Source organism: Chelonoidis abingdonii, chromosome 2, assembly GCF_003597395.2.
Source record: "Chelonoidis abingdonii isolate Lonesome George chromosome 2, CheloAbing_2.0, whole genome shotgun sequence".
In the NCBI taxonomy this organism is placed as follows: domain Eukaryota; kingdom Metazoa; phylum Chordata; order Testudines; family Testudinidae; genus Chelonoidis; species Chelonoidis abingdonii.
Window position 1 is genome coordinate 115,378,517 of NC_133770.1, and position 18,292 is coordinate 115,396,808.

Consider the following 18,292-nt stretch of genomic DNA (forward strand, 5'->3'; position numbering starts at 1 on the left):
AGATAATGTGGTGGTTTTTGGAGGGGGGCTGCGGGGCAAAAGGCTGAGTGGGGGGGGGGGCGAGGGCAGAGAGCTAGGGTGCTCGGCTCGTACGGGTGCTCCCAGCCCCCTGCCCTGAGCGGCTCACGGCAGGGGGCTGGAAGGGATGTGCCCTGTTCCACCCCCTTTCCAAGGCCCTGACCCTACCTCTCTCTGTGTCCTCTACGGAGCTGTCTGCACACTGGCCCTCTTCCCCCCTCCCCCTCGCAAGGGCCATCAGCTGATTGGCTCAGGGAAAGAGGGGGCGGGGCAGGAAAGCACCACCCTGGGGGAAGAAGCAGGAGAGGGGGAAGCTTGGCTGCTGCAGGACCAAGCTTCTGCCTCCTGCCCCCGCAGGGGAGGGCGGGGGGGCGGGGCTGAGGGCCAGGACAGTGGCAGGTAGCTGCGTGCCGCTCAAAATCAGCTCGCGTGCTGTAGGTTGCCGACCCCTGCTCTAGAACCTGTACATCTTCCTGGGGGGTTCCATGGGTCTCTGGAATTCAGATAATGGTACAGGACACGATCTCTGAGCCATTTGCAGTCTGCTGAACTTTTGTTTGTTTGCAGAAGCATGGATCCCTAATGAGCATAATGCATCCTGAAATCTTTAAGGATATGCAGGAACTCAGTGTTCTCTGCAAACAGCTTCCATCCATCAAATGGGAGATCCTCAACTGAAGCCAGACAATTGCATCCAGGAATTGCTATGCATCACCAATGACGTAGAGAGAGAACAGGCCATGGAGTCTGCAACATCAAGTACTGCCTGCAAAGATATTCTTGTCAGCAACTGTCTTTCAGCAACAGTGGTCTGGAATTGTTCTCTTTGATCCCGGGGAAGGTGCTCAATAAACTACACACATTTCTTGTAGTTGGCAAAGTTGTATCTGGCCATCAATGCTGGGTAATTTGCAAAACAAAAACTACAGTAGGCCTTCTTTCCCAGGAAATCCAGAAGCTTTTCGTCTCTGTCATATAGGGTGGTTTTATAGCAGTGTTTGTCCCATTTGCATCAACAACCAGGGAATTGGGAGACGGGTGAGAAAGGGAATTCAGAGTCCTTGAAGGGGACATAACAAGTAGGTGTCACTGTAGCTGTGGTTTGCCAGGTTGTTCTAGTGCAGGGGTTCTCAAATTTCATTGCATTGCGACCCTCTTCTGACAAGAAAAATTACTACATGACCCCAGGACAGGGGACTTAAAGCCCAGCGTGGGGGCCTAAACCAAAGCCTGAGCCCCACCACCCAGGGCAGGGGGCCAAAGCAGAAGCCCAAGGACTTCAGCCCTAAGTTTGGAGGCCTGTAACCTGAACCCCACCACCCAGGGCTGAAGCCCTCGGGCTTCTCCTTTGGCTCCGGGCAGCGGGGCTTGGGCTTCAGCTCCAGGCCCCAGCAAGTCTAATGCCAGCCCTGGCAAACCCATTAAAATGGGGTCACGACTCACAGTCTGAGAACCGCTGATTTAGTTCAACACTTTCTAATTTTTAAAATCAGTGCTTGTAGTTTTTTGGTATATTAAATCAAACTCTGTCAATGGATACAATGCTAATTGCCTAAATTTAAATTCATTTTTATAAAGCTCAATGTTTTGATTGATCTTTTCCAGAAAAAAACTCAAAACAGAACATCTGCCAAAGTACACGTTGCAGCCTCTCTGACATTACAGCATTGCTGCAAAGAAGAGGCTATCATTTTTTAAGAAAATCAAGATGTGGATTTGAACGAAGTGTGAATCAGTGAAATTTCACTGTAAATAATAATGAGAGATATACCTATCTCCTAGAACTGGAAGGGACTCCAAAGTGTCATCGAGTCCAGCCCCCTGCCTTCACTAGCAGGACCAGGTACTGATTTTGCCCCAGATCCCTAAGTGGACCCCCTCAAAGAGTGAACTCACAACCCTGGGTTTAGCAGGCCAATGCTCAAATCACTGAACTATCCCTCCCCCCATAGTTCACTTATACATTTTTAAAATGTGAAACAGATGAATTATGACCTAACCATAATCACCTGACCTAATCACTAGTAAAAATACAGCCCCAGAAGTGTTCCTCTATTAAAATCATACTTATGAAGCTACTTTTTATAATGACCAGATAACAGCAGTCCCTCTACTAATAAGATTTCACTGTACCCAATTTTTAAATGGAACTTTAACTCTACCAAGCAATGTTACTGTATAAATATTTTTAAACCTACAAGTATCACACTCTTCATATCAAGACTAGCAATAATACATTTATCATACGCCAATCTCTTCATGGGCTACCTTCAGGAAGAATTTCTGGAAAAAAATGCACCATGAAACAATGTTATCTCAGATATACTGATGATATTTTCATCCTTTGGGCAGACAACCTAAACTTCCTCAAATTTCCACCATAACTTCAACAATCACCATCCATCCAACAAACCCTCTCTGGAACACTCACATTAGCATCAAATTCCTGGACTACCACAATAACCCTCAACAATTGGAACCCTTCAAATAAGCATATATACAGGAAACCAATGGATTACCACACTTACCTCCACAGATCCAGTGACCACCCCAGGCACAGTAAGAAATCTTATCAATAGCCAGGCTCTCAGACATGACAGAATATGTTCCAACTAAAGTCTGGGATAGACATCTTATCATACTTAGACCACCTTTATCAAACAAGGACATTCCATCAGAAAAGTAAATCACTTCTTGGAACAGGCCACCCAAATACTCAGAGAGAACCTGCTTCAACAAGGAAAAACACTACACCAACCACACCCCCCTACTTGTCATCTACCTCCCCAAAATGGAAGCTATATGGTATAACAAACAAACAATTACAACCCATACTCGATGGGGACCAGAAAAGAAAAGATTTCCTGACACCCCTCTAGTAGCCTTCAAACTCCCCCCCTCCTTCCCCAAGCTCATCAGAAGCAAGCTCCCCACACACCAGGACACACAAACCGGCACGAGGCCCTGCCAAAACAGATGTAAAACCTGCAGACATATCTCTACTGTACAATGATCAATACCACCCACAACACAACCTTCAAGATAGGCATGCATAAGACCCACGTATCACCACATACTTTACCTTATCTAGTGCATCAGATGCCCCCAACAACAGCTATATGGGTTAAAACAAACAGACAATCACTATGCTCCCAAATGAACTCTCACTGAAAAATGGTAAGAAAAACACACCTTATCACCCCTGGGCAAACACTTTTCACAAAGTGGTCACTCCATATCTAACTTCAGACCTTGTCCTTAAAGGAAACCTGCACAACACCTTCAAAATACAAGCCTGAGCCTAAATTCTTAATTTGCTTGACACTACAAGTCAGACTCAATAGGAATACATGTTTCACGTCTCTTTACAACAACCTTTAACCCAACTAACACTCCTTATTCCTATGACTGCAGAGATGTTAATGGCCCACTTAATTTATAATGGTCCCTTGCAAAAACACAACTTCCAGGCTTAATAATCTACTCCACTTTGAATTTAGCTGTGACACACTGATTATCTTTCCCAAACCTGTATAAGAGCTTTGTGTAGCTAGAAAGTTCGTCTGTCTCTTCCACCAACTGCTGTTGGTCAAATGTTTTATCATCTAACCCACCTTGTCTGTTTCACATCCTGGGACCAACAGAGCTACAAAACCTTTGCTAAATATATTTACTTTTATATCAAACTTGTTCAGACTTGCTAGCACAATTAACTTCAAGGGAATTCACTTAATTGCCTTCATAGTTCCTTAAAACATGCATTAAAAAAATCTAGGTTTTTTTGTAAGGGTCACTCATTTGCTTTATAATTAAATTTTAAAAAGGTAAAAAAAATCCTGAATCTCAATACCAAATATCCAAATATCTAGCTTACAAACACAATCAAGCTCACAGCTCATTCAGTGCATTATGAAAAAAAAAGTACAATTAGAATACTGCATACTTTTGTATACCAAAATACAAAAAGTTTCTCCATCATATTAATTTCCAGACCACAGCAGATATACAAAGCCCTTACACAATATGACTTACTTCGCAATGACTTTAAAAGCTTATAAATCTAACCCAAAGACAGTACTCATAATAATTAAAATGGAAGATAGCATGACAGATAATTGGAGAGATCAGTAACAGTCACCGAACTGTAATCCACAGAGCTAAAATACAGTTTAACACCACCACAAAAAGGACCTGGCTAAGGCTCTATTTTTAACAGTTAGTTGCAAGTTTAACTTGCATTTACTTTGGTATTAAAGAATAAACTGAAAATTCTGTTAAGGTATAAACGTGTGTATTTATAACAGCTGAACGAAAGTTATGGCTTGTAACAGTCAACCATTTAGCATACGTAGTTTTCAACTGTTTTGACAATAACTTTATATTTGTGTGCCACGAGAGCCCTAAAACAGAAAATTTGTTTCCCCTCAGCCTCTAAGTATTCAAGAAAACTAGAGACTAGTTAGAAGTAGAACTGGCTTAAGTAAAGAAATTCTCAGTCAGTATTTTCCCCCTTCTAAGGTAACCCAGTGTATACTCTTGTAGATAAAAAAAATCAGATTTTAGCATAGGTGTTGAATAAAACTATCAATTAAGATATTACTCAAAAATAAGTTCAAATAGAGAAAAATTGATATGCATTAAATTTCAAGTGCCTATACCTGAGAAGACAGTTATGAACTATTTCTTTATCATAGAATGTCAGGGTTGGAAGGGACCTCAGGAGGTCATCTAGTCCAACCCCCTGCTCAGAGCAGGGCCAATCCCCAGAGAGATTTTTGCCCCATCCCTAATTGGCCCCCTCAAAGATTGAACTCACAACACTGGGTTTAGACAGCCAATGCTCAAACCACTGAGCTAATAGTCCAGCAAAAAAAAAAAAAAAAAACACAGAAAGAAAAAAGATATGGTACAGTTGAATTAAAATTCTCTTAAGCCATCCGTCAATGGCTGGTTACCAGAACACTTGAGATAAGTCTAGGAGCAACCTCGAACTGTGATTAAGGCTGCAAGTTTGCCACGGAGGTCACATAATCTGTGACTTTCCATGACCTCCACGACTTCTGCAGTGGCTAGCCACACCAGCTGCTGCTGGGGCAATCTCAGGCCACCGCCCCATCCCCCAACCAGCAGCAGCAGGAGATTGGGTGGGGGACTCAGGGCTGGGGACACAAGAGGGAGTGAAGGCTCTGAGCAGCACTTAACCTTGGGGGGGGTGCGCTCCCCAAGAAGCGGCGACATCCCTTGGCTTCTAGGCAGAGGCGTGGCCAGACATCTCTGCGCACTGCCTCCGCCTGCAGGCACCACTCCCACAGCTCTCACTCGCTGTGGTTCCGGGCCAATGGGAGCTGCGGAGCCAGTGCTCAGGGAGAAAGCAACATGCAGAGCTGTGTGGCCACGCCTCCGCCTAGGGCTAGGGCTGAAGGATGTCACTGCTTCCAGGGAGGCACTGAGCCAAGGAGGGAGCCTGCCAGCTCTGACAGCCCCCGTTCCCTCCCCCTAAAGCACCTGCGGCGCCCCCTCAGGCCACCTCCCTCCCTAAGATTTAGTCAGGGTATATAGTACAAGTCATGGACAGCTCATGAATTTGTTTACTGCTTAATGACCTGTCCATAACTTTTATTAAAAATACCCATGACTAAAACATGGCCTTACTTATGAGTGTATTAATATAATTTCCACCCTCAAAGAGCAGATCCTTAGATTCACATGGTCACCAACGGGCATTTGAATCTCCAAAATGGTCTGATTAAAAAAACCTATATTTCAAATTATTACATAAACTACTTGGGGCATGGCTTTTGAGGTTCATAGAATTATATACTTTAAGGTCAGAAGGGACCATTATGATCATCTAGTCTGACGACCTGCACAATGCAGGCCACAGAATCTCACCCACTCACTTCTGTATCAAACCTGTGTCTGAGCCACTGAAGTCCTCAAATCATGGTTTAAAGACTTCAAGGTGCAGAGTATCTTCCAGCAAATCACCCATGCTCCACGCTGCAGACGAAGGCGAAAAAACCCCAGGGCCTCTGCCAATCTGCCTGGAGGAAAATTCCTTCCTGACCCCAAATATGGCCATCAGCTAAACCCTGAGCACGTGGGCAAGACTCACCAGCCAAACACCCAGGAAAGAATTCTCGGTAATAACTCATATCCCACCCCATCTAACATCCCATCACAAGCCACTGGGCATATTTACCGCTAATAGACCAATTAATTGCCAAAATTAGGCTATCCCATTATACCATCCCCTCCATAAACTTATCAAGCTTAGTCTTGAAGCCAGATACATCTTTTGCCCCCACTACTCCCCTTGGAAGGCTGTTCCAGAACTTCACTCCTCTCGTGGTTAGAAACCTTTGTCTAATTTCAAGTCTAAAATTCCAGAATTATCTGCCTAATTCATCATCTTCCTTACCATTCAGCCTCATGACTTTTAAAAGCATGATTTAAAACAATTTCAAAGTTTCACACTAATTTTTACACAGATTGAGAAAGTTAGCTTTTCTATCCAACAGAGAGGTATATAAGCTTACCATATTAGCACAATTAGGACCAATGTCGCCAGTCACTGATAGTCCAATGCCAGGCAACTTCTGAAGCCTGGATATCAAGGTACAGTGACTGATGCCTGATGGAGGTGCCAGTGTGACTTTTCTTGGGCCTTGAGATACCCCTTAATAAAGGCAAGATGAGGGGATTTATGCCTTTTCTTGCTAGGACCTGGTGATGGTGACAGTGATCTGAGATCTGAGCCTCTTAGAGACACTGTGCTCTTCCCAAGCCTTACTCTCAGAAGCTTTACAGGTGATGAAGAATAATATTTGGGACATATGTCCCAAAGATCTGAGCGAACCTCAAGATCATTGGAGAATTTTTGAAAACATTTCCTTAGGCTTCTCAGTTTCAGCCACTCCAGGATCTGAGATAGGACACAAAGACGCTTCAACAAAAAGTGCTGTAGGTGAACCTCTCTCAAGTTTTGTATTCTTACAGAATGACCTGCAAATGGTACATTTCTTAGGATATGCCCCTCATTAAGGCACTTCATACACCCATCATTAAGCAGCAGTACTGCACTGCAATATAGGCCGTTTTTAAAACAAGGAAACTTTAGCTTTGCCATAAGGGCTAGACGTAGTATAAGAAGTCTCAGAAAAGTTAAGAAAAATTAGATTACAAAAAAAAAACCACAAAGACTATAGCACTATGCATATCACAAACAATTTATACTATAAAGAAATACTCAGAGAGCAAGAGGAACATACACTGCTAGGGTTCTACTTCATAGCCAGGGGCAGTAAAAAAAGAAACTGAGGAATGGCTGAAGTTGCCCCGCCCTTTAATGGAGAATATGAGGACGCCTCTGGCCCTAACTCTCAGAGCTGGACAAAAACATTCTGAATTTGAGTACTCTGGGTGTGCATGCATACCAAGAGTGAAATATGGACAAATGCTTAAAGAATTAAAGATTTCTCGTAGAGACATGCAAACAAAAGAAAAATTATATTAAATCGTTTGTCAAAAAACAAAACATGCCATTGTCACCTTTCTAAAAGCAAGAGAACTGGGTAACAAAGGAACTAGAACTACTGGTGCAAGAAGAGAAATCAGGTATTATAGGGATAACAGACACATGGTGAAATAGTTGTCATGACTCAAATACAGATATTGAAAGATATGTGCTGTTCAGGAAACAAAAATAAAAGTAAAAGTGGTGGAATAGCATTGCATATTAATGATGAGGTAGGCTAAAGAAATAAGTAGTGATGGAATGAATAAAACAATCTGTCTGGGTCAAAAAGTACTTTGGTGGAAAAATGATAGAGGTTCCACTGGGATAGTGCTTGTGGTCGGCTAAAGACCTCCAGTATCTGAACTGATATTTTTAATGAAGTAAATGCTACCGGGAATTGTGATTATGGGAAACTTCCATTTCCCAGATACAGATTGAAAAACAAATGCTGCTAACAACAAACAGGATCCAGATATTCCTTGATGTCACCAAACCAGTAGCAAGGACCTTATAAAAGAACTGATTGTAGAGGACAACCTTGGTTCGAGTGATCATGAGCTAATTCTTTTTGTTGGAATCCTTTCCTCTGTGAGAGACTGTGGGAATTGCAGCCTATGATGTAGATGGGTTTGCAATGTCTCACATGACTGAATAGGCCAATTGAAAGTTGCATGATATTTGGCACTTATTGCAAATGTATGGGTCTTGGTTGGGAGCTGCTTGCTTCATATGGGCTCTTTTTTCTTCAAGCTGTAGAAGCCAGCTCCTGTCATGGACTTTGATACCCTGATGGAGATGATAGCACCACTTGTTACGATCACTTGCCAAAATTTCCCATTTGTCAGGATCAATCCGAAATTCCTTCATATCTCGCTTGCATGTGTCCTTATAGCAAAGCTTGGGACTTCCTGTTTTTCTTGTTCCCTCTGATAGCTCCCCATACAGCAGTGGGTCTCAAACTTTTTTTTTTTTTTTTTTTTAAACACACACTGATGACTCTTCACATTGCAAGCCTCTGAGTGCGACCCCGCCCCTCAAATAAAGTAAACATACAGTTTAATATATTTAACACCATTATAAATGCTGGAAGCAAGCAGAGTTTGGGAAGGAGGCTGACAGCTCGCAACGCCCCCCCCCCCCATGACCTTGGGACCCCGAGAGGTCCCGACCCCCAGTTTGAGAACCCCTGCCGCATAGCATGTCCTTGGGTATGTGTCCGTCTTCCAACTTGCTTAGATGGCCCAGCCAGCATAGTCATCTCAGCTCATCAGCAAAGATGAGCTAATTCAGTTTAAACTAGAGGGATAAACAAAAATAGGTCCTGTATCTAGGGTTCTTGATGTCAAAAGGACAATCTTAAAAAAAAAAACTTTAAAAAATGTGAATTAGTTAGGTAAGTTAACCAGAGACTGTAGAACTCAAGGATCTGAATGCGGAGGAGACTTAGAATTCAAGTCAAAGTTGCAGAAAATATCCAAATCCTGCACTCGAAGCCAGGAGTGAGAAGGGGAAGTCCTGTAAGGAAGAGTTCCAGACCAAAAAACAGATGAACAAGCATCTCAAAACAGCTAAGCTTTCTGGAAAGCAGAAAGCCTACAAGGAATGAAAGGTGGCCTCTTAATTTGACCTCAATTGTATGCAAGGTCTTAGGACAAATTTTGAAAGAAGGAGCAATTACAAACAGAGGTTAATGGTAATTGGGATAAAATACATGGTTTTAAAAAGGCAGATCATGCCAGACCAACCAGATCTCTTTCTTTGAGAAGATATACTGCATTTCCTTTGTCTAGAAAATCAGTTATTTAATTTACCTGTATTTCAGTAAAGCATTTGATACTTTCATATATGAAATTAGCTAAAATTACAGAAGATGGGAATTAAGGAGAACTGAAAAGTGGATAAGGAACTGTTTAAAAAGGGAGATTACAATGGGTCATACTACAAAGAACTGTCAGGCTGGAGAGAGATTACTGGTGGAGTTTCTCAGGACCAATCTTGCATAACATTTTCATTAATGTCCTTGACACAAAAAGTGGGTGTGCACCAATAAAATCTGCGGATGACACAAAGTTGGAGGTATTGCCAATATAAAAGAACAGGAATGACATACAAAACGATACGGACAACCTTGAAACCCTAACAGAAATGGGATGAAATTTAATAGTGCAAAGTCAGGTGCTTAGAGATTAACAATAATTTTTGATATAAACTGGGGATTTACCAGTTGCAAGCGACAGAGGAGGAGAAAGACCTGGGTGTGCTGATCACAGGATGACTGAACCACCATTCTGATGTGGCCTTGAAAAAGGCTAATGCAACCCTAAAATGAATTAGGCCAGGTATTTCCAGTGGAGATAGGGAACTGTTGCCATCATTGTACAAGGCACTGATGAGACCTGTGAAAATACTGACACGGTGAAATACTGTTTCCAACTCTGATCTCCCATGTTTACGAAAGATGAAATCAAACTGGAACAGGTGCAGAGAAGGACTACTCGGATGATCAGAGGAATGGAGAACTTGCCTTATGAGAGTAGACTTAAGGAGCTTGGCTTGGTTAGTCAAACAAAATGAAGGCTATGGCGAGATAGGATTGTTCTTTATAAATAAATCAGAGGAATAACAAAGGGAGAAAGAGGAATTATTTCAAAAACAAACTGTTTCAAGACTAAGCTTTATAAATATATTCTGGGGATGACGAGGTTGCCTGCAATGGCATATCACCCATACAAGCAGAGCCCTGTGCAGATACCTGGTCCGTGGATACTCGCAGATTTTCAGGGCTCTGCATACATGTTTGCTATTAACAAATGTATCCAGCAGCCAGAGACGGGGACACTAGATGGGGAGGGCTCTAGAGTTACTACACAAAATTCTTTCCCAGGTGCCTGGCTCGTCGGTATTACCTATATGCTCAAGGTTTGATTAACTGCCACATTTGGGGTCAAGAAGGAATTTTCCTCCAGGTAAGGTTGGCAGAGACCCTGAGGTTTTTTGCTTTTCTCTGCAGCATGGAGAACAGGTCACTTGATGGTTTGTACTAGAGTAATTGGAAGAGTCTCTGTAACTTGACATCTTTAAATCAAGGTTTGAGAACTTCAGTAACTCTGCCAGAGTAGGTGAGTGAGGTTTATTGGCCTGCAATGTGCAATCTAGATGATTATGAGGGTCTCTTCTGGCCTCAAAGACTATGAGGATTGGCCTAGCTAGCCAGTTTTTTTAAAGTTAAAATACCTGAAGAAAAAAGACAGATGGAAATTTACTATAATGAGAATTTCCAGAAACTAGTAAGCATATGCCTTTTTAAGGAAGTTGCTATGTGATTCACGCAACTAAGCACAAATAGCGTAGTACAAAAATTCAGAACTGTGAAACTCTTTTTTTCTAGTGTAGGATGGCAAACTAAACTTTACTTCAAATCAACATTTTAAAAATTCAGCAAATTAAAATATCTTAAGTGGGAATGAAATCAGCCAGCAAGCAGATATCCAATATTTTTATCACCTTTGTTCTTTTATGAGAAGTATTAATGGAGAACTGCTGAGAAAGGAACAACTTCCCCACAAGCCCTCAGCAGTTAAAAGAGTCCAGAAGACGACCTAAAGACGTGCAAAGCAAAGTAAGAATGAAGGACTGTCAGCTAGACCACAGAACAAAGTGGAAAAACAAGTCAAATTAAATTGGATCTATTAAAATAAACTAATCAAACTGGTACATTTGGGGAATGATAATTTCACACACACTGAATGTGATGAAGATAACAAGAAGTCAGTAATGCCTAAGAGGGATCCAATACGAGAGTGTCTCAAAATGAGAAGAGCTTTGAAGGCAATTAGCACCAAGAAAAATCCCAATGAGATTTCAGGTCGTACATCATGGCCGACCAAGATGTTTATCTTCACTGCAACAGGTAGCATTCTACCTAAACTATTGCACACATTCTTGGCAAATCAAATCCAGGCTGACATCAAGAAGTTGAAAAGAACTAAGTAGGATAAGTAAAACGATAAAAGACCAAGAATAAGAAAGCTACAGATGTATAGTTTGACTAAACAACTAAGGAAATAACTATTTCAAATGCGTAAGACCACTGAGGAAGGAACTGGCTTTGACTGGTTCAAGGGAGTAAAATGAGTAATGCTATGAAATAGAGCAAAGGTAACTTTAAAGTGAATAGGACACAAAATGTATTAAAAGTGAGAACTATTTCCCTAAGGAAATGTTAAATTATTCTCTTAGTATTCTAAAAGTTCACTTGACAAATACTCTTTGGGATACAGAGACAATAATTACAGTTGCCCGAAAATTTCCTCTGAATAACCTGTATTATAAATCATTGTAAAACATTTATAATATATTTTTTTTACATTTTATACATTATAAAATAGAATGTAACATAATACAAATTACAAATATACCTCTACCCCGATATAACGCGACCCGATATAACACAAATTCGGATATAACGTGGTAATGCACTGCTCTGGGGGTGCAGGGCTGCGCACTCCAGTGGACCAAAACAAGTTCGATACGTGGTTTCACCTATAACGCGGTAAGATTTTTTGGCTCCCAAGGACAGCGTTATATTGAGGCAGAGGTGTATCAAGCTACAAAGTTGTTTTGAAAGCAAAAATCCCAACATTTAGTTCTGAACATGTCAAAATTGGATGTTTAGGATGTTGGAACTTTCCCCGTTTTTTTTAAATTAAAACAAAATTTTCACAAAAGCTATAAGATTTTGCTAAGCATTTTGATTTAAATGGAACGGCATTCTTTGAGGGAAAACGGTCCCATCAACATTTTTCAGCTCCAGTTATAACTTCCGATCTTGTCACTGATTTGAGAAAGTTTTTACACAGTAGTTTAACTACTGTAGGTGGCAATGTTTCTACCCTTTAGTGTAATGCCTGCATGCTGGGGGTGGGGTGAGGTGGGGGGGAAGTGTCATGAAAGCTAAGAATTTGCCATTTGTTGCATTACACAACAGGCCCAGACAGATCCTTGAAGTGTGTGATCTGCAATTCGTCATTTTAAAGGACTGGGATTTTTGACAACTTGCGTTCTTCACATTTGAAGTCAAGTTTCTGAGAGGAAGCGGTGGTGCTTTATTAGGCTCTGCCAAAAATTCTTGGCAGATATTTTTAGACTATTCAACCACTTATCACTTTGACAATTTCTTCCCAAACCAGTCATACATATATGTACTCAGTAACTACTTACATGCCAAGTTTCAAAATCAAAACTCTTTTTGGTTGTTTATATCCTCATAATACTCAAAAGCAGTTGAGGATTTTGCTTATCCATCAAAAAAATCATATTGGACAAGAAACCAAGTAAAGTTTCATCCCAAGTCAATGCTACAGAAAATTGAGCATGAAAACAGAAGAAATACAATGGTAATTGATCTTCAAAACTCAACTATGAACTGTAACTAAGTGCTGTGGCAAGGTGGGTGAGATCTTTTATTGGACCAACTTCTACTAGTGAGAGAGACAAGTTTTTGACCCACAGAGAGTTCTTCTTCAGGTCTGGGAGAAACTCCAGGCACCACAGCAAAATGCAAGGTGGAACAGACTGTTTAAAGTAAGTACTTCACACATATTGAAAGGCAGTGGTTTTCACACTTCTATCCTTGGGACCCAGCTGAAGAAAATGGTTGATGCCCACAATCCAACAGAGCTGGGGATGAGGGATTTGGAGTACAGGAGGGGGGCTCTGGGCTGCTGCAGGGGTGTGGGAATGAGGGCTGCGGGGTGGGGCCAGGAATAAGGGATTCATGGTGTGGCAGGGGGCTCTGAGCTGGGGGAGGGGTCAGGACTCTGGGTGCAAGCTCTGGAGTGGGGCCAGGGATGAAGGGTTTGGGATGCAGCAGGAGCTCCGGGCTTGTGGGGGGGCTCAGGGCTGGGGCAGGGCGTTGGAGTGCAGGAGGGTCAGGGCTCTAGGGTGGGGCCAGGAATGACGGGTTTGGGGTGCAGGAAGGGGTTCCAGGTTTGGAGGGCTCAGGGCTGGGGTGCAGGAGGATCAGGGCTCTAGGGTGGGGCCAGGAATGAGGGTTTGGGGTGCAGGAAGGGGTTCCAGGTTTGGGAGGTTCACCACTGGAGCACGGGATTGGTGCATGGGGTTGAGGCGCAGACACACCTCTGGTGGCTCCCTGTCGACAGTGCAGCCGGGGTGCAGAGGCAGGCTTCCCGCCTGTCCTGGCACCGCGGACCATGCTGCGCCCCAAAAGCAGCCAGCAGCAGGTCCGGCTCCTAGGCAGAGGTGTGTAAGTGGCTATGCATGACTCTCCCACAGGCACTGCTCCCCTAGTTCCCATTGGCTGTGAGGAGCCAGTGTTTGGGGCGAGGGCAGCGCATGGAGCCTGTGACCCCTGTGCCTAGAAGCCGGACCCACTGCTGACCGCTTCTGGGGCGCAGCGCAGTGTTCAAACAAGTAGGCATGAGCCTGCCTTAGCTGGGCAGCACTGCCAATGGGATTTTTAATATCCCAGTCAGTGGTGCTGACCAGAGCGACCCAGTGCCTGACATGCTGCGACTCAGTACTGGATTGTGACCTGAAGTTTGAAAAATGCTTTTGTAAGGGACCATTCAAGTTAGGTCAAGCAGAGAGTGATCACATTCTATCAGTCCTCATTATCAATGGAAACCTGCAGAACACTTTCAAAAGATGAGCCTAGGAACAAATTAATTACTCTGCTAGATGCCAAAAATCATGGACCTAACAGACACCGGATTTATGGCTTATTACAACAATCTCTAATCCACTAACCCCCTATTTTTGACCTATGTCTGCAGAGGTGTTAACATTCAAGGTTGAATGGTCCCTTAGGATATATGCTAAGTATTTATGTTAAACAATCTGTTCCACCTTGCATTTTGCTTTGAGGCTGGGAGGTTCTGTCCCAGACCTGAAGAAGAGCTGCACTTAACTCAAAAGCCTGTCTGGCTCACTAGCAGAAGTTGGTCCAATCTTTAGCAAAGGAAAGTGGCAAGACCTGAGAAATAACAGAAAATTGTTAGTCTATGAGAGAAGTTGAAATGACTCTAAATAAAAAAATAAGTGAAATTGGCTGTAAACAAAATGCTGTCTAATTCAGAAGGTAAACAAATCTAAAGGCCAAACAAATGTTTATTCTCTTACTCCTAGTAAACTTGTGCATTACTTATTATTATAGTGAGAAAAGATAATTCAGAGTAACACTTTCAAATTGATGCTATCTATTCAAATTGTACTTGTCATAATCAACTTCACAGCACCTGCCTCCTCTCTAACTGAATTAATCTTTTGGAGATTACTGTGTATCGGAGAAAGGGCTATGAAGGATCAATATATTTTTGGAACAGAGGAACATTTTCCCCCTTTGTCCTGTTGAAGGGGAACTACTTCATCTCAAAGTGTCTTTCCAAATATATATTTAGAAATTAGTCTTGAAAGGTGTTTGTTTTATTGTTGCAGTAATCTTGTTATGGATAAACGAATCATTAATCAATAGTGAAGACATCTAGTGGAGGATGAATACAGACGCTCCTTACCCCAACAGCTATCCATTCTGATGCAGTAATCAAAATTAATCTTATTCCATCCTTTTGAGTCAGAAGTTTTCACATACAGAATCCTCTGTCTGAAGAGCAGACTTGAATTTAGGCTTTATGTTGAGAGAAGAATGAAAAAATTGAGTTGAAATTCTAACTGTAAAAGGATAGTTCTGATCAGCAGGGAAGCAGATATGAGTATAACTAAAATGTATCCCTGATGTACTAATTAAATGCTTATAGAGGAGGTTTTCTGCTACCTTCGTCTAAACTATTGACAGCTGACCTGAGACAGCCTTGAAGTGACGGAGAGGGATGTCTTCAAATGAAGTCCATGATGCCAAAGTACTCGACTCCATATGTGCTACAAATCCTCCCTTCGCTCTGAGACACACACTAGAAACAGACAAGCCTTACAGCAGCGGTGTGAGCTGTGCTATGTTTTGAATATTTTTCATCTTAATTACTGACCTTTTCTGAAGATTTACAGCCATCTGGATGGTATGCTAGCATTGGTGGTGGTATGCAATATGACTGGTCTGTTGTATTGTTGTGGAAAGCCGGTAGCAGGAGCCATAAAATGGCAGACGGGACTAGGCTGCTGTGGCATACACACAGGAGAGGGTTTCTATCCACAAGACCTTTAGACTGCCCTAGATGAAGAACAGAAATCAAGTTAAGCTCCACATTCTAATTTTCTAGATCTCCTAACACAGTTTAACATCTCACAATTCCAAAGTTCTGAGGAAGAGAGGACAAAGCCTACAACTGCTGTTGAATGGAAGCAGTGAATTGAATCTATATGAAATGTTAGATCTAGACTCAGGAGTGGGAAGAGTCAACTGTCACTAGAACTTTTCATCCCTTATCATTGTTATTGTAATTGGATGTTTGAGTGTTCTGATAAATTGACAGTTGCCTATTTACGACAGTTTTATTTAAGTCCCCCTCTCCATTCAGCCAAGATATAAGACGGGGTGGCCAACCTGTGGCTCCAGAGCCACATGCGGCTCTTCAGAAGTTAATACGCAGCTCCTTGTATAGGAACCGACTCCACAGCTGGAGCTACAGGCGCCAGCTTTCCAATGTGCCGAGGGGTGCTCACTGCTCAATCCCTGGCTCTGCCACAAGCCCTGCCCCCAACTCCACCCCTCCCCACCCCTCCCCTGAGCCTGCCATGCCCTTGCTCCTCCCCCTCTCCCCAGAGCCTCCTGCACACCACAAAACAGCTGATTGGAAGGTGTGGGAGAGGGAAGCATGGATTGGCATGGCTTCCGGTGGGTGGGAGGCGCTGGGAAGCTGATGGGGGGCTGCTGACGTATTACTGTGGCTCTTTGGCAATGTACATTCGCAAATTCAGGCTCCTTCTCAGAATCAGGTTGGCCACCCCTGATATAACACACCAGTTAACTTTGTAACAACTGTGTTAACTGGTTGAGAAACGGTTTATCCATTTTCATAAGTTCAACTTTCCAAAAGAGTTGTCTTTTGGGATGAAATTTCCCATACTTGGTCTAATCTAGTCTACTTAGTCTAGAAAATTGCAATTTTTTTCCAATAATGTAGCACATTTAAGCTATTTTTTAATTTTGGACAACTTTTCCAATTAAAAAATATTTTAAGAGATTATAAAAAAAGCTACTGAAAAAGCAGCTGAAATATTACATTGATATGGGTATAGTGTTCAATAAGAACAAATGCCTTTATGTGACTGTGGAGGAGAGTTTAATAGTGACAATTGTTTGCAAACTGAAAAAAATATTCAAAATCTGAACAGATAACACTTGTAAAGATTTTAGCCGATCTTAATGAAGCCCCACCACCTCTGGGATCTCTGCATGTTTTCCTTGCCCAACCAGATACATATAGGTGCTGCTGCTGAGGAAATTTATATAAAAGAAAAAGTAAATTCCTGAATAAACTATACAGAAAAATTATCCATAAAACTCCCTTAACAGCAGACAGGAAAATGTTGACAGTGTAAAACATCATGGATCTAGTCTTTTTTGATGCAATATTAACTAGTCCACAATTGTCATATTTTCTATTACAAGCTCATTAAATTTCTCATAACATATATGCTGTAAAAGGTGATTGATAGTCTGGTATATTTTTTCTGTATTCTATTGTTTGTCTAGATAATACATAAACATGTAACAAATGGGAAAAAAGGAAAGACTGATAGCAATAAGTACAAATCAGCAGTAAGGAAGTGCAAACAACTGATATGGGAAACAAAGTTATCAGTGGGGGGAAAAAAGGCCCCAGTAGGATTAATAACCAGAAGAATATATTCCTTAACTATATCAGAAAAAAAACAAATCCTAGCAATGCTATAAGTATGATAGTAGACAAGGATGATAGAATTATGAATCATGATTCAGAAAAGGCAGACATATTCAATGAATATTTCTGTTCTGCATTCCAAAAACAGCATATATTCATGTTATCTTTATTAAATACTTTTTATTCCATCATTAAAGATAAAAAAATTAAAATCTGCAGGACTTGATAGCTTACACCACAGCGTATTAACAGAATTAGCTTAAGAGATCCTGGATTTTTAACAAGTCTTGGAACAATGGGAAAGTTTCAGAGGACGAGGAAAACCTAATGCTGTGTCTACATCTAAAAATAGTACACAAAATAATCGAAGAAATCATGGGCCAATGAGCCTGACATCATTCATGGGCAAAGTCATGGAAAAAGCTCATATGGGATGCATGTAGTCAAGAATTAAAAGATGGTTGCATAATTAAAGCCAGTTGACCCATTTCCCATAAAACCATGTTCAGTCAAACAAATCTGATATAGTTTTTGTTGATATTATAAACTGGATTATTGAAATTTATAGATTTGGTTGATAAAAGCAACTATGTTGACATAATTACTTATGCTTCTGTAAGGGATTTGACTTAGTCCCACATGACATTCCAATAAAATAGCACTACACACAAAAAATTAATGCAGCCCATGTTAATTGATAGATCACAAAAATAACTGAAATGGGGAATCACCATCCTATGGAGGTGTTTCTAAGGGGTACTGCCATATCTGCGCTCAGCCAAATGCTATTCAACAGCTCTCTCAATGATTTGGAAGAAAATATAAAAGAAAACTGGTAGAGTAGTAAATAATGAAGGGGGGACAGGTCAGTTAGACAGACTTCTTAGTGAATGCGTAATATGTCTCAGATGGCACGTGACCAGGATTCATCTCCGAA

General features: G+C 41.7%; 1 protein-coding gene across 3 annotated transcripts in view; it reads right to left on the reverse strand.

Moving 5' to 3' along the window:
• GALNT1 (polypeptide N-acetylgalactosaminyltransferase 1) overlaps window positions 1–18,292 on the reverse strand; it is a 206,473-nt gene that overhangs the window by 142,522 nt on the left and 45,659 nt on the right. For 2 of the 3 annotated variants that reach the window (XM_032764075.2, XM_075062626.1), the window contains exon 2: window positions 15,541–15,722. The gene's annotated coding sequence lies outside the window, so the exon portion shown is untranslated. Of the gene's footprint in view, window positions 1–15,069; window positions 15,163–15,540; window positions 15,723–18,292 lie in introns of those variants that run through there. The other variant, XM_075062625.1, reaches the window with a different exon arrangement.